This window comes from Carassius auratus, chromosome 21 (assembly GCF_003368295.1).
Source record: "Carassius auratus strain Wakin chromosome 21, ASM336829v1, whole genome shotgun sequence".
Taxonomy (NCBI): Eukaryota; Metazoa; Chordata; class Actinopteri; order Cypriniformes; family Cyprinidae; genus Carassius; species Carassius auratus.
Genome location: NC_039263.1, coordinates 6,188,525 through 6,203,239, shown reverse-complemented (window position 1 = coordinate 6,203,239; position 14,715 = coordinate 6,188,525). Strand labels below are relative to the sequence as shown.

At 35.1% G+C, this 14,715-nt stretch overlaps 3 long non-coding RNA genes across 3 annotated transcripts; 1 reads left to right on the top strand and 2 right to left on the bottom strand.

The window, feature by feature from the left end:
* Positions 1–4,041: 4,041 nt before the first annotated feature.
* Positions 4,042–5,021, top strand: LOC113038332 (uncharacterized). Its single transcript, XR_003274767.1, has 2 exons — positions 4,042–4,101; positions 4,749–5,021. It is a non-coding gene; the product is annotated as an uncharacterized LOC113038332 (long non-coding RNA).
* A 2,572-nt stretch (positions 5,022–7,593) lies between these two features.
* On the bottom strand, positions 7,594–8,618 carry LOC113038330 (uncharacterized). Its single transcript, XR_003274765.1, has 2 exons — positions 8,553–8,618; positions 7,594–8,450 (listed from the first exon to the last, which is right to left on the bottom strand). It is a non-coding gene; the product is annotated as an uncharacterized LOC113038330 (long non-coding RNA).
* A 169-nt stretch (positions 8,619–8,787) lies between these two features.
* On the bottom strand, positions 8,788–9,767 carry LOC113038326 (uncharacterized). The gene is made up of 3 exons (XR_003274759.1): positions 9,707–9,767; positions 8,934–9,038; positions 8,788–8,847 (listed from the first exon to the last, which is right to left on the bottom strand). It is a non-coding gene; the product is annotated as an uncharacterized LOC113038326 (long non-coding RNA).
* Between the last annotated feature and the right edge of the window lie 4,948 nt (positions 9,768–14,715).

Sequence of the window (14,715 nt, the reverse complement as noted above, 5' to 3'; positions counted from 1 at the left end):
ATATAAATGTTGAATCTAAATGTTTCGGTTGAAACTAAATATTTAACTAATATGCAAATTAAAAATGCAGATAACTGGAAGTGCCAAAATAAAAGTTTGATGAGGTAAGTGTATGTTCATCGTGTCAAATGAGTAGCGAATAAAAACCATCTCATCCGAGGATATTGACTCTTGGACATGGATTATCATGATAATAACTATCTAAAATAATAAATACATTCGGAGAAACTGTATTTGAAGGGTAGGCTAGTGTCACTTTTATTAAAATGTTTGCATGCTTAAACGTCAGCAAGAGCCTATGCTCTTGTTGGAGATTTTGAACAACAGTAACGTTAACAGTTACCGTACCGGTCAGGGGCGGTGTTCTGAAATATTCGGTTTCTGAGATTTTCAGTGACGATCATGAGTTTTCTGTTTTGCGTTAAAGCGACTCTGAAAATATTAGTGCGTTGAAACTGAAACATAAACTATTTTAGCGTAGAATTACATTATGCTTAGTTTATTGTTGTTTTTATTACTATTGTTAATATGCAAAACAATTTAAAGATTTTGTCATGGTTTGTGATTGTCGTAATGATTTATCTGAGGTATTCTATGCTCCAAATGAGCCTACAATGATGCAGTTTTATGATATTCTTATTTGACATTAATAAGAGTCCTTAAAATGTGTTGTTTAATAACTTTGCCAAAATGTATCTGTTGTACCATAATAAAATATATTCTGTGTCATTCTTAATCGTTTACTCAATCATTCAAAAAATGTTTTAAATAAAGCAAAAGCTGAATGTATTTTTCTTTTTTTAAGCACACATGAACTGGAATATAAACATACTTTATCTCTGTATTTTTTTTATATATATATATATACATTTAGTAGTTAAAATGCACAATATAGTTAAAAAAAAATTTATAAATAAATTTTATAAATTTTATTTTTGTATTTAATCCAATACTGCATTGTGGTGCACTTGAAAATCATCTTGACTCAAATGTGTATTGGTCAATTGAAATCTACAACCTTGCAGTATTTAGTTTTGTAGTTTAATAACAAATGGCTAAATCAAAGCATGCAGTAATTTATATATTCTCATTTCAAAGATAGATTGCTTTTGCTGAATAAACTGAATAAAGACTGATTCTGTGTTAAAAGTTTTATTAACAGATGTGGTGAAGGCATTACATAAATGACATTTACTACACACCTGTATGAATATAAAATAAATGGTCATGTTTTGGAAAAAAAAAAGGTGAAAGCTACACAAGGGTTTACTTGTGTATGTGTTCAAAGATAGACCTTCTGATCAACACAAGCAAGCACGTTATAAGATATAATGTTATGTATTATAATGTTATATTTCTGTTTTAAATACATAATTGTATTTAATACATAAATACATTATTCAAGTAAATTCCTATATGAACAACAAATGGCAAATAGAGATTTATACACCATGAACAAACTCAATGAAATAAGTTTAAATGTTGGGAGAAGAAACATGCTTCCAAATCAATGGGACCAGATTGTTTTTAGCCACTGCAGAATAAGCCATTCAAGAATGACCCACATGTTTGTAATTGTGGCGAGTGGGGCGGGGCCGAGGGACGTGGGAACAAGGAGTGAGGCCGGCGGAATGATTGGGAAATCAGCGACACCTGCGCCCCACCGCCGGTCTCGAGTCCCACGTAGGAGATGGAAGGATATAAAACTGGAGCGAAGACAGTGAAGGACGAGAGGGGACCAGGTCTGGGCCATATTTTATTCTGTTTTGTGTTTAGTTTGTGATTATTAAAGTTTCATTTTGATTGTCCGCCGGTTCCTGCCTCCTCCTTCCCGATGATTAGGAAGTTTATCATTACAGTAATATTAATAGAATATTCACCAACATGATCTTTTTTTACAAAACCCTTTATTCATTAAACATGCTTTATTAGTTTGTGCTTGGTTTTTACCTTTTATTATCTTGATTTTTTGTTTGTTTAACTATTACACTGATAAAGCACACTCTGTTGGTCATCATCCACCATCAGATAATAAAATAAAATAAATTTAATTCTGAGAACGTTTACCCATGTATGTGTGCAAAGTGGCCTCATGTACAGTATAGCTTGAGAAAATGTAACTCTCCCCAATTAGGAGAGCTTCTGCAAACTAGGAAGAAAATAGCAGGCAGAAGTGCAAGTATCAAACTCTGCTGATTTGTAACAGATATATTCATTGCAAACAAACAGCTTCTCCACATTAACTGTAGACTACCATGCACTTCCATGTGACAGCTTTTTTATGGAGAAAAAAAAAAGTTAAATGTTACTTCATAAGAGTCTTTATATCGTTCTTCATTTCTCAGCTTACAGTCTTACAATACAGTGAGTTTGTAGCAAGTTTGTGCCACCATATGCTACACAACTTCAAAAGACATACTTATCAAATGACATACTTTTAATAGCAAAAGGAATATAGGAAAATATTTAACAGCTTGTGGCCCATTTACTTGAAGCGTATTCTAACGATGGGCTGCCTCTGGCAAATCAGTACTGTAATCGCTGAGTAAACATTTAAAGCTGCAGTAGGGAACTTTTTTACATATTTGTTAAACCTGTCATTATGTCCTGACACAACCCGTTCTCATCAGTCTGCGTATAAATAACACGACTTTACACTTTCTATTTGCGTGTAATGCATACGCCAAATGCCATTTTTGCGTGCATATGATACGCCAATCCTTCCCATTAATTTCGGTGGAGAGCAGATGCGTCCAAATAACACGCATCATCTTCAGCGGCAGTGACGTCACTAGCGAGGCTCGTTCAGTTCACCTGATGCGCGTACACCTTCAAACAGGTAAGCAAGGGTAAATATATTTTTTTATTCTTCTTTTTGTAATGATATCACGTGGTTAAGCGTATTGTTTTAATTATTTCAGTATTTCTGCATCACGTTAGACAGGGCCGTGTTTTTAAAGGGCAGTTTATGCTCCAATTATGGGTCAGTGGGCTGCTCAGCTAGCCTACCATTGTCATTAGCCTAAGCTAACCTGTACTGTTGATAGACCTGTTGCAGTTTTAAATAAATTTATGATGTGACATATGGGTCTTCAGCTTTTAGACATGACTAATACAAGCACAACAAAGCACCCAACCCAATATCGCGTGATAATCGTGATCGTGTAAAAAGTCCACACATTTAGCATATTTTTACAATACTAGCCTAACTTTTGCTTGACCACGTCATGTGTAGCCAACACACACACAGTAACTACAGCATATTTACCATGCTTCTCCTACTGTAACCGTAGTTTTACTCTGGACTTTGTAACGCACATAACCACGACATTTACTATGGGTTTACCATAGTAACCATAGTTTTACTCTGGTATTTGTAGTTACTAACACACAATAACCACGACATTTACTATGGGTTTACCATAGTAACCATAGTTTTACTCTGGTATTTGTATTTACTAACACACAATAACCACTACATTTACTATGGGTTTACCATAGTACCCATAGTTTTACTCTGGTATTTGTATTTACTAACACACAATAACCACAACACTTACCAGGATTTTACCACAGTAACTGTTTTTACTCTACACTATTTGTAAAGCACAGTAACCACTAAGTTTGCCACGCCTTTAATATCTTTTTGTGATGTAATTGTAATTCAGTGTTTTTTCTGTCTTGCAGTTACGTCGGATTACATACTCCACAACAACCTGTAATCCAGCAGATCTTTAAAGAAGCCATCTCTTGTAAAATCTCTCTCTCTCTCTCTCTCTCGCTCTGCTACAATTAACAGGGAACTTCAACTCCACGCTCCCAATGCTGATATTGAAGAAGCTGTCAAGGGGGCTGAACAAGTCCTTCAAAGGATCAACCCTTCACAGGTAATGTTGAAGACTCTTAGTTATAACTGATTTGCTTTAATGAACGCATCCTTATATTATATTATGTGTTAATCAAATATTTTGGTCACAGATCATTTTAACACACTGTCTCAACATGTTTATATTTCAGGAAGGCCTGTCATGAGATTTGAATTTGACCATCTTGTGCATTTATGAAGAAGACCAAAAGCTGCAAAGGCAAACACTTCCAATGGTACGTCAGATACATTTTTCTCAGCATTTGATGTTTCTTAAATTTGGGTTCACTTAGCCCATCAGGAAGAACACTCAACAAAGAGCATGTTGTAGTAGTAATAATTCATCCAATAATCATATTATATTGCACAAGCGTACTTGTACAAAATTCTACAACTTTTACTCCTACTGCTGTTATTGGCCATTACCACAGCTCCCATCAGATTGTGCCCATTGTAAGAGTGTTTATATCATGAAGTTTAAATGAAGTCCATTGTATTCTTTATTAATCTTTACAAATTGGTGCCGCCTCTTCCTGTTTCAACAGTACATGATATCTGTCCACACCTCATAGTCTGCCTTTCTTTCTATGGTGATGTTACTGAACACATCTGTCTCAGAAGCAAGAGAATGGAAATCCTAGTTTAACTTTTCAAGTGCTACAAATCAGATCTTCAATGAATTTGGGCAATCAGATCACTTAAAGTTGTTCACACAAAGACCAATAACTATAATGAGAAGTATTTTAGCATCCACACCAACAGACAATACTGTACAATTACTGCTATGCACACTGCAGTTACAGTATGTTGTATTCTGCCATTTGTTGTTGTCAGTGTTTTTGTTGTTCATAATGTGATAAATTATCTTTGTTTCTTCTTGCAGGATTTCTCACAGATGACTTAATCATTCTTCATCAGCTCTTCACAATATCAGCCCATTCAAAAGCTTCCAGATCTTCCTCTCTTGTGTGACACATCTGCTCTCAGTCCTTCACTGCCAACCTCCAGTCTTAGCATTTCTGCTTGTATTCATTTTTCCTCTACATTCATCACTCCAATCTCTACTATAAGCACTCCTGTATATATATATATATATATACACATAATAATAATTATTATTATTATTAACCATTTATTTGTTTTGCATTTATTCACAATAGAAGCAAACAATGATTACAGGATATATGTTTTTAAAGGTGATAATTGTAAAATATTGGAGCATTGTTGTTAATCATTTTTGCCTATTTGGTTGATAAAGGGAAGAAAACAATATATTTTCAACTGTAGCCTTGATTATTCTTTGGCATCTTTTGTCAGGATTTCTGTAAACAAATTCCCTTTTTATTTTTGAATATTAAACTTATGTTTTTTGAAGGGAGTTTCTGTTGCAATTTTGTTTGTTTGTTTTCACTTAGTTACCTCTATGCATTTTTTTTTATCAACTTTTCTTTTTTTTCATAGTGGAATAAACTGGAGAGAGACTGTTTTGGGCACTATGTTTATCTGCGAAAAGTTTGACATATCAATAAACACTGTAAAATGACTAGACAATGAGTGATTGATGTCATGATGTTTGTTTGTTTGTTTTCTATTCCTATAGTTCAACTGGTGGATCTAAGAATGGCAAGTTTTTAGGGTCCATTTCCATGAAACATAGATGTGATAAATTGTTTACCTTTAATACACTATAAATACATTGTAAATATTACAGAAGGAAAATTGAGTAGTAGAAAAATATTGTGTTTAAATAATCTTCAGAGGTGTTTTTTTTAAGCAAATGAAACATTTTGACATTTATTTTTCACACAGTATATGCACACTTTTGAGTTTAAGTACTGTACACTAATATTAGTGTAAACAATGTAGCCTATTCAATACAATGGGAATCATTATACCTTCGTTAAAACACAAAACAAAAAAACACCTTTAATCAACGTATTTCTTGCTGCATCAGGGTAACTGCAGCTTCTGTCCATTCACTACAGGAACCCGGAAGCTCCCGGCATAAATGACCATATATGTACAAGTTAGTGTGACGCCTCTGCTCAACTGGGTTGCCATTGGCTTTGACGTTCCCTTGGCTCTCGCAGAACTCGCTGTGATTGGACTATCTTTTAACCCAAATTATAAACCGCTTAATGTTGCAAAGTCTGTTTGACTGTAATTATTACGTCAGTAACACCTTCAGTTAACAATGCAGTGTTGCTATGTCGTGAGAAATTACCTCTTTACCGAAATGGTAACCCTAACCCTAAGCACAACTCCAATAAACTCCAAATACCAGCGCTAATATTACTCACGTTCAAACGATAGAATGGCAGAGGCTTATGGGTACTGTAGTTTAAAATGTTTAATAATTAAAAAAATGGGAAAATGCAATCTTTTTTAACAAAGGGTAATCTAAACATGTTCATTGTGTAAACATTAATGACATATTTAAGAGGCAGGCTGAAATTCGATATTTTACTAAGTGCACTTTTTTAAACACCTTTATACCACCTTTCCATATATGTTTGAAAACTCTGTCCAACATTATTTAATTAGCATAGCATAAGTAGTTGTCCTGCCAATTTTTTCTTTGACACTATAATCAGACTTTGATTTACAGCCATTTGAAATTTACATTTTTTTGCTCTTCTAGGGGACTCTACTGGGCCCTTGAAGATGGAAGGGCAGTAAAACATACACATACCTTTCTCATCATGGACAACAGACTGTGCTGAGTCATAATTTCTAAGTTTTTCTTTTCAACAAATTGCCAATATGTAAGTTGTAAGTCATGTTTATCTTAGAATAAGAATAGAACCATAAAAATATACATCAGTGCCTATTTGGAATAGGCTCCAAATATTGAATTATATCAGGTGCAAGGATACAGTATTGAAAGTAAACAAAGACACCAATTTAAACAACCAATACATACTGTGACACTTCATTGTACTTTCACAGTGTCAATGTGTCATTCAGTAAGACAAGGTACAGAGAGTGTGTAGTTTATAGTGCAAAGCCATACAATTCATGCAATGCAAAGAATCATAATATTAGGAGCTAATTTGTGTCTCTGTGTAAAATACTCCTCATATTTGTCCTCCTCGGGTACTAAACATCAGTAATGTGCATGCTCATCTTACTTATTATACAGTACTGGATTCATGTTGATCTTTCCCTTGTCCATCACCTTCAGTTGTGCATGAAATTCCTGCAGCATTATAGTCCATGCAGTATCTTCTAATGCAGCTTTCAGCCTGCCCTTCATCTAACTGAATGTCATTAACGTAACCAAATGTTCATTTCTTAATTAAAACACATTTATCTATTGTTTACAAAATTAAATGGTGTATTTACCAAACACCATTCTTAATATAGAATATTCACCCTACTTTATTATCCAACACCATGTGCAGTACTTTACTGGAGGATACAACATAAAGACAACTAAAGTAGTGTATTAAGACAAATGATATACAATTTTTAACAATATTAAAAATGGGTTATGTTAAAACCATGTTTTTCTAATCAGATGAAACTATGCAAATGCATGCATGGTGAAATGTCTTGAGCCCCAAAGAATCACATCAAGTTTTTAGAGCTCTCCTGCTTTTCTTCCTCTTCTTGCTTGTCCATGTCCTGGACATATCATAATCTTCCATGTCATACATTTTTTTTTGCAGTTGTTATGCAGCACCCTACAGCACAACTGATGAACAAAAGACATGTAACTAATTTAAATCAAATATCTTTATTGTCACAATACAATGAACACAAGTATACAGGTGATGAAAGTCTTGGGTGCAGACTGCAGCGTGACAGTACGGATGACAAATGAATTAATTCATGAATATATATGAAATACAAATTCTGAATATATATATATATGAAACACAGATATATAAGGGACTCAATTCAGGTAGAGAACAATATATGTTAAAAATTATGCTATACAAAGAGCATGAATTGAAAACAATAATAAACACAGTACACATACATCTCTGCAGTAAAGCACGGTATGAATTAGTGCAAACAGAATGTCAGGGTGCATAATAATATTGAGTCCAGTCAGCATAACTGATAAGAGTGCAGGGCATATGAGGTTGGTGGGGTGTGTATGGTTTTACTGGTATGAGTTCAGTTTAGTCTGATTGCCTGTGAAAGGAACTTGTCTCACTGTCTGCTGGTGTAGGTTCTGTGATAACGTCTGCTTGATGGTAACAGTGAGAGCAATCCATGGCTCGGCTGGCTGGAGTCTCTGATGGTCCTCCTCACACTCCACCTGGTCTAGATGTCCTGGAGGGCCAAAACATGTATTTAGGTTATGGTAAATCAATAAACAATATATAGTATTTTTATTTATAATTGTTGCACTGGACTTAACATTGATTCTTGTTGGGGATATTGGCCAAAAGAATCCCACCACAATTAGCTCTCGTTGTTTAGCTATGATGTTTACTTTTACAGGCCGTAACATCTGAGCTGTCGCAGTAGAGCGGTTTGTGAATGCAGTCTTCACAGCAGATAACTGATGGGTTCAGGTAGCAGTGATGCACTCGGTGGCCATTCAATTGATATCTTCATCAATTGGCTTCATCTTAATTCAAACAAACAGACAAAACAATAAGTCAGCAATAACAGCAATAACCATTCTAGAGTAATAGTGTTGGTGAATACAGTTGCAGGTGTCAGTACTCACCATATTCAGTCATTTCCTTCCCAAATCACAGAGATGATGCACAGCTTATTTGCTCATTTTAGGAGCTATAAAAAAGATGTATATGTGAAAAACTATAACTGCGGACTTGAAAAGTCTTTTGAGAGATCAACATCAATGTTGTACCACACATAACTGCATTGAATTCAGACATACAAATTGAAATGTGAAACTTTTCACCTTTCTGTCTTTTCTTTTGGGGCACAAGAAGTCCATGTTCATTCCTCATTTCTTTAGGACTGGTTTGACTGATTTTCTTTGCGTTTCTGGTCTTCAGCTGTAAAACAAGAAAATATTTATTGACCCCATGTTTAATCATTATTGTTGTTTAAAAATATAAATAAAGCAGATATCATTATATACTTCAAGCACAAGTTCCTTGGCAACTCTAGTAGGCTCCTGAGTTCATCTGTACACATCAGATTCAGCGTCTGAGAAAATGCCATCATGCAAACTCTCAGTTTCTGCCTTACAACAGAGCATAAAAGAATGTGTGAGTGAGGGAGTACAGCATGAAGATGAAGTGAAAAAGGCAGAGAAAGGCAGAATTTTGTGTATAAATTTAACAGAATGAGGGGAACATTTAAGAGATTTAAGAGAACAGTATTGTCTGTTGGTGTGGATGCTAAAATACTTCTCATTATAGTTATTGGTCTTTGTGTGAACAACTTTAAGTGATCTGATTGCCCAAATTCATTGAAGATCTGATTTGTAGCACTTGAAAAGTTAAACTAGGATTTCCATTCTCTTGCTTCTAAGAGAGATGTGTTCAGTAACATCACCATAGAAAGAAAGGCAGACTATGAGGTGTGGACAGATATCATGTACTGTTGAAACAGGAAGAGGCGGCACCAATTTGTAAAGATTAATAAAGAATACAATGGACTTCATTTAAACTTCATGATATAAACACTCTTACAATGGGCACAATCTGATGGGAGCTGTGGTAATGGCCAATAACAGCAGTAGGAGTAAAAGTTGTAGAATTTTGTACAAGTACGCTTGTGCAATATAATATGATTATTGGATGAATTATTACTACTACAACATGCTCTTTGTTGAGTGTTCTTCCTGATGGGCTAAGTGAACCCAAATTTAAGAAACATCAAATGCTGAGAAAAATGTATCTGACGTACCATTGGAAGTGTTTGCCTTTGCAGCTTTTGGTCTTCTTCATAAATGCACAAGATGGTCAAATTCAAATCTCATGACAGGCCTTCCTGAAATATAAACATGTTGAGACAGTGTGTTAAAATGATCTGTGACCAAAATATTTGATTAACACATAATATAATATAAGGATGCGTTCATTAAATCAAATCAGTTATAACTAAGAGTCTTCAACATTACCTGTGAAGGGTTGATCCTTTGAAGGACTTGTTCAGCCCCCTTGACAGCTTCTTCAATATCAGCATTGGGAGCGTGGAGTTGAAGTTCCCTGTTAATTGTAGCAGAGCGAGAGAGAGAGAGAGAGAGAGAGATTTTACAAGAGATGGCTTCTTTAAAGATCTGCTGGATTACAGGTTGTTGTGGAGTATGTAATCCGACGTAACTGCAAGACAGAAAAAACACTGAATTACAATTACATCACAAAAAGATATTAAAGGCGTGGCAAACTTAGTGGTTACTGTGCTTTACAAATAGTGTAGAGTAAAAACAGTTACTGTGGTAAAATCCTGGTAAGTGTTGTGGTTATTGTGTGTTAGTAAATACAAATACCAGAGTAAAACTATGGTTACTATGGTAAACCCATAGTAAATGTCGTGGTTATTGTGTGTTAGTAACTACAAATACCAGAGTAAAACTATGGTTACTATGGTAAACCCATAGTAAATGTCGTGGTTATTGTGTGTTAGTAACTACAAATACCAGAGTAAAACTATGGTTACTATGGTAAACCCATAGTAAATGTCGTGGTTATGTGCGTTACAAAGTCCAGAGTAAAACTACGGTTACAGTAGGAGAAGCATGGTAAATATGCTGTAGTTACTGTGTGTGTGTTGGCTACACATGACGTGGTCAAGCAAAAGTTAGGCTATTGTAAAAATATGCTAAATGTGTGGACTTTTTACACGATCACGATTATCACGCGATATTGGGTTGGGTGCTTTGTTGTGCTTGTATTAGTCATGTCTAAAAGCTGAAGACCCATATGTCACATCATAAATTTATTTAAAACTGCAACAGGTCTATCAACAGTACAGGTTAGCTTAGGCTAATGACAATGGTAGGCTAGCTGAGCAGCCCACTGACCCATAATTGGAGCATAAACTGCCCTTTAAAAACACGGCCCTGTCTAACGTGATGCAGAAATACTGAAATAATTAAAACAATACGCTTAACCACGTGATATCATTACAAAAAGAAGAATAAAAAATATATTTACCCTTGCTTACCTGTTTGAAGGTGTACGCGCATCAGGTGAACTGAACGAGCCTCGCTAGTGACGTCACTGCCGCTGAAGATGATGCGTGTTATTTGGACGCATCTGCTCTCCACCGAAATTAATGGGAAGGATTGGCGTATCATATGCACGCAAAAATGGCATTTGGCGTATGCATTACACGCAAATAGAAAGTGTAAAGTCGTGTTATTTATACGCAGACTGATGAGAACCTGTGAAAAAATCAAGATCCTCTGGCTCCTCCCAGTGGTCCTATTGCCATTTGCAGGAATACCATCGCTCCCGGTAAGAAATCAACCAATCAGAACTGCGGTCTGTAACTTTGTTTGTGTTCAAAATGTAGAAAAATGTATATAATAAGCGAGTACACCATGAATCCATTTTCCAAACCGTGTTTTTGGCTTGTCCTGAAACACTAGGGAGCACCTATAATAAGTGTTTATATTCTGACTATTTTAGATTGCTTCGGGGGTACCGCAGCGGAGTAACCCAGTACCTTTGTGATTCTTCATAGACATAAACAGAGAGAAGTAGATCCAGCTACGATGTTCTTCCGCAAGATGCAAGCAGTTCTGTTTATTAACCGCTAGAGCGTCAAAAGTTACCTACCGCAGCTTTAAAACAGCAAACAATAAATAACATTTTGTGCACTGAGCAATTTTATTCTACATTTGCTTATCTTCATTCGAAGCTGAAACGCAATTAACCTACCTTGTTGAACAGTTTTTGTGATCCGGTGAAAACGCACTAATATTTTCAGAGTCGCTTTAATGCGAAACAGGAAACTCATGATTATTCATGTATGCTCCGCCCAGCGTCACCGAAAATCTCAGAAACCGAATATTTCAGAACAGAGGGCGGGGATATAGGCTCTTGCTGGCATTTAAACATGACAGAAAGTAACTGTGTGTTCACACAGTTTAGTTTCACCCGAAACATTTAAATTCAACATTCAACATTTAGATTTAACATTTAGATTTAATATTTAGATTTAACATTTAGATTTAGCAGTTAAATTTAATATTTAAGTGTAACATTTAATATTTAGATTTAACTATTTAAAATATCTCTAAGTTGACAAATATTGTTGTAAATGTGCTAAAAAGTGACCCTAAAAAATGCATACCAGTTTTTTAAACATTGTTTTAAAACTAAATGTGACAAAATGTTGCTTTTATTTTCAGCATGAGCCGCTTTAAAAACAGCCGCTTTTACCATATGTACTTACAGTAGCAGTTTAGTACATAGTATGCAATCACAGTGTATGCTCACATTGGTACATAGTATCTGCAGCTGTAATATTTCTGTAACTACACACATGTAACAACCTTCAGGATGGTTTGTGTAAGTACAAATGTGCAGTGGCACCCCCAGAAAATTTTAATAGGGGTGGCCAGATGAGGCAACAGTAACTCTTAGGGCGGCACATAAAAAAAAAAAAAAAAAAAAAAATGGTAAAAATGGTAAATGACAAAAAATTATATCTCTGTGATTTCTGTGATTTTATCGATAATGATAACTAGACAACATTTTGCTGAGTGTGCTGATATCCTATTTCTAATAGACAGCTGACTCCTGATATTTTTTTTTTTTCTAAAAGTGGAACATCTTTTAGGTCAAATACTTGCATTTGGGCTGTTACCAAGCAAATGCAATCAGTATCAATAAAATTTATCTTAGCAATGCAGAGAAAACAGAAGCTGCAGCCGAAGTGCATTTAGATGTTTTGACACACTATTTAATGCAGCTCTGTGGGACATGGAGTACTTTAACCTGAAGTTGCAAACTAATATATAATGTTTTGATATTTTAAACATAAAACATTGAAAACTGATCTTTGAAATTATTTTCAAAATGAAAAGGTACCTTAAATGTGAAATTAAAACCGCCAGTAGGGGGCAGCGAGTCACTGTTAATAAGTGAGTCATTGCGATTGAACCGAAACACTATCATGTTTCTCAGAGACATAAAACAGTGGCTGTGTTTGGAATGATTTTTGTTTTTAGAAATAGAGCAAAAACAGGGAATATGTTGTCTAAAAGTAAGTCTCTTGATATTAACTTCTTGTTTATTGAACTGTTGTATAAAATCAATATAACATTTTAACTTCTTGTTTATTGAACTGTTGTATAAAATCAATATCACATTTGTAATTATGCTGACTTTTGGAGAAAAACATCACTCTTCGTGTGATAGTAACTATATGAAATAATATATAAATGATATAAATGTTCTGCTACATATCTTTAAAAAAAAATGATAATTAAATTTCCAGTGAAAGAACGCCCTCTAAATGAGTATGCAGTCTAGTTTAGACCATCATGTGATGTATGCGCATACTCTGTGTTTTGCTTGGACTGGGGAGGGCGAGGGAGAAGGGCTACTCTGGTGGAGCCAATGTTAAACTATTTTGAATTTACATTCTGCATTTAAATCATTAGTACCCACTGTATATCATCGCACGTCCTGATATTGCTGACATATTTTGTTGACCCTGGAACAACATTTTTCTCAAAAAATTTAGTCTTGACCATATACATACACCTAAACCTAACCTTAACCATGAGTGATCCTTAAAATCAGAGGAAATGGTAGATGAATGACACTGATGTACAAGCAGCTAACAGTGATTGTAAGCGTAAACTTCACAAAATCTATAAACTTGTTCTTCAAATCTGATTGGTTAATCACAATGTTGTTCCAGGGTCAACAAAGATGTTGTCCCAGGAACATGTCTCTTGGGTAGGTTTTGGGATATATAAAGTGGGAGGAGTTGGATCTCGAGTTGGAGTTTTTACATAACTTTGTGGTAAAGAAAGTGTCACATTGGTTGCACTTTATTTTACAGTACGTGTACTAACATGTACTTATATTGTACTTACAGTGTATTTATCTAAGAAAGTTCTGGTAATACAATGTAACTACATGGGGTAGGTTTAGGTTTAGGGGTAGGTTCAGGGTTAGTACCCAGTTGTTACATAGTTATTGTAATTACTATAATAAGTACATAGTATTTACATGAGGAACAGGACTGTAAAATAAAGTGCTACCGTAACATTTTATATCATATTTATCATGTATTTACTCTAATGTTACACAGGAGCGGCCAGTAAGTTAGGCTTAACATAATAAATTGTGGATGGTGTCCAGAATGTTACACTTTTATGTTAACTGGACAGTATATGAGGATTTACCATGTAAGTACTTACAGTGTATGAGAAGCATTCAGAGACACAGGCTGTGTGTGCGGTCTTCTTAATTGGGAATAGCGAATATGCAATAAGAGATGCTCTTGATATGCATTGTAACGCAGCTCTTGTAAATTATCTTTTTTGTTCATTGTCTGTCTTTTCAAAGCTTAAGTTACATAACGTTTTTCTTTAGTTTTAATTTCCCTAACTATTAATCTGACCCCGTGGACACCATAATCCCACTCTGTCTCTCTCCTTTTGTTTATTATATTTATATATTTATTTTTATGGTGGGCGTTTACACAGTTGGCTAGAGAAGAGCTGATTGGGGAGAACGTAGATGCCCTCACTCTAATGGTTAGTAAGACTGACATTTAAGGCTGACAGTCATGCATATGCTCTGGAACAGAGTAATGTCGCGTCCACATCGCAGCCTTTAGCAATTAGCAAATCGCAATTTATCAAGATATGCAGTACTGTACAGCCACTGTACAGCACATACTGTACAGCCATATATTTCTGTGAGGAACTAGTGATATTCTACCAGACA